A 3032-nucleotide genomic window follows, 5' to 3' on the forward strand; every position below is an offset into this window, starting at 1 on the left:
TGGAAATTTCTTATGGGATATGGAGCAATACTTGGAATGCTTTGAGATAGCTAATGATGAAGCCAAGGTCAAAGTAGCTACTCAATTTCTAACTAAGGATGCTAAGATGTGGTGGAGACGGAAGTTAGATCAGATTACCAATGGTGATGCTAATGACATTTTTACTTGGGACGATATGAAGAAAGCTTTGCAGGCTCATTTTAGCCCACAAGATGAGACTTGGGATGCAAGGACGAAGATTAAGTACATTAAGCAAACAGGGAGTCTACAGGCATATCAACGGGAATTCTTGAGTGCGATCTTGGAACTACTTGACATGGCAGAGAAAGACAAGGTGTTCAATTTCATCATAGGATTGAAACCTTGGGCACGCAATGAGGTGAAGAGGCAAAAGATCAAGACTCTAGAAGAAGCATTTGTTGTGGTTGATTGACTGATAGAACATTATGATGAAGGGACCGAAGAGAGATAGAAGAAGTTCGTTAAACCGAAAGAGAAGTCTACAAAGGAGGAGCATTCGAGATTGAATGACAAGTCGAAGACGAAGAAGCCTCTGAAATGTTGGTTGTGTGAAGAGAACCACACGGTGAAGAATTGTCCTTCTGAACCAACGGTGGTTGCAGCAGCACAAGCCGAGGCAAAGAAGAAGGAAGATCCAACACTTGGGGTGATGCAGATTTTTGGAGATGCGGTAGCTACGGAAGTTGTCCCAAGGCAAGATCCTGAAAGGAACAAGTTGGAATATGTTAGCATGAAGGTTGGGCAAGGCACTTTACTCACTATGGTGGACAGTGTTGTGACTCATAACTTCATCAGGGAGGAAGCTGCGAGGAAAGTTGGGTTGAAGTTCTCACCAACCCAAGCTCATCTTAAAGCAATGAACTCTCCACCAGATACAATTATTGGCATGGCAGAGAATGTGGATGTGAACAATGGTGAGTGATCTAGGAAGATCGAATTCATGATTGTACGAATGGTTGACTATGAGGTTGTATTAGGTATGGAATTTTTGAAGCAATATGAAATTATGATGGTGCCACACATGAAGAAGTTGCACATTTACGACGGACGGGATGATGAACCTTTGGAGGTACCGACCATGACAGTTATGTCAGCGCGGTGCATATTGACAACGATGAATGTGGAGGACATCAAGCGGGATGAAGAACTCTATGAGAGGTTGTCTTCTGTATAGACAAAACTTATGGAGCAGTCACAGATTATTAGAGCATTGTCTGATAGTATCGTGGATTTGACAGGATGGTTAAAGGCAATGGAAGGAAATGATACTAGACCAAAAACTCAGGAAGAGAGTCAGGAAGCATACATGCAAAGATTGGAAGAGGAGGATCTAGATAGGTGGATTGAGCTATTAGCCAAGGATGAGGGAGATCCTTTGGCCTCTACATCCTCCCCTTATTCTTAGACTGACATGGGGATGAGGCTCATTGTCTGTTGCTCATGGCAGTGAGTCCTCTATACTTATGAGCAAACACTTGGGGCGAGATGGACACGATTGACAGCAGGATGCGAAGATGGTCATGATGATGTAGGGAGCATGCGTTCTTGTGGAGTTACGGTTGGATTAGCTACCCAACTAATCACCATCACAAGGGGATCCAGCACATGATTTTCTTGCAGAGTTTGACAGATTTGTAGCATGGAGCAGGTCATGGGTGGAGCTATCTAGGTGCCCACACATATGGATATGTCTTAGCAATGGAGGTTGTTGAGATGGTGTTGTCGAGGGCAACAACATTTTTAGAGTGGTGGAGGATGTCAAACCCATGAGTTGAGTCGAGTGCGCTCATGTACGACAAGCGCCCGTATTGACCAACCCGAGGAAAGTGCGACGATGGGACGACATTCGTTAAAGGTGACCGAGTTGTAACAAGCGCGCCCATATGCAATGGGTGCTCGTACTACCCAAATCAGGTGATGTGCGACGTGGTGAGCGCATCGGTTAAAGGCGTTGAGCGGGCGAGCATCGAGCAAGACGTGCAGACGAGTTGTGCGCCAGCGGTTGGGCGAGTCAAGAGAGCAGGCGAGCGACCCGAGCGGCCCACAGTCGAAGTGCGACGAGTCATATGAAGTGTTGGTCGAGTTAATACGATGGGCAAGTCGAACTTATATGGGAGAGCCAACTTGAATATTATAGGCAGACCGACGTGCTGGATTTATGGATGGGCCGACCCATGGTGAAGTGAAGGGTCGTGTCCCTTGGAGGTGCCACGACCGTGTGGCATGGATATAAATAGAAGATGGACGAATGGTGGAAGGATCATCATCGAAGTCGAACAAGCAAGCATCGAACAAGGACTTGGGCGCAGGAAAGCGAGAAAGGAAGGTCGAACAACAACAGGCGGAGTGCGGAACGCAAGGCCGTGTTTGCTTGGCCGAAAGTCGCGGTTTCTGGGCAGACCGTCGGATGGTGTGACAAGTGGACAGAGTTACAGGCCGGTACACGCAGAAACACGACGTGCTGATAGGGCGACCAGACCCGAGGGTGACCTGAAACGAAGGTCGTGAGTGTAAAACTGTTCGACGGGTGCAAAACTATGTGACATGTGCATAACGGTGCCACGGTGTGTTGAACGATGCGATAAGGCACGGGAGTGTGCCGAGAGGTGAAGAGGGCATGCAACAATGCGACAAAAGTGCAAAAGGGTGTGGATAGACCAAGACGGTGGACGATGGGCACGACATTGCCAAGGTAGTTCAAAGTTTGGGCAAACCATGCACAGTGGCATGACTTAGTTAATTTATGTAAGCATGATTTGTAAAACAACAGTGTGTTGGCCGTGTTTGTTGGCAACATGACATTTGTAATTTTATGTACAATTGAATTACAGAACTTGATTTTATATTGATATTGGGCAGACTTCGGTTCAAGGGAGTTGCCCCTCCCATTATGATGATGTGTTAAATGTTTTTATCCAATGTGCATATTTATTTGATGAAGTATAATTGAAGTTTATTCTCGTTGTGATACAACACTTGAAGTAAAAATTGGCTAAGTGTTTGGTTAGACG

The sequence above is a fragment of the Pinus tabuliformis genome, chromosome 5_2, assembly GCF_031772625.1.
Source record: "Pinus tabuliformis cultivar Carrire ecotype Pingquan chromosome 5_2, CPIR1, whole genome shotgun sequence".
Taxonomy (NCBI): domain Eukaryota; kingdom Viridiplantae; phylum Streptophyta; class Pinopsida; order Pinales; family Pinaceae; genus Pinus; species Pinus tabuliformis.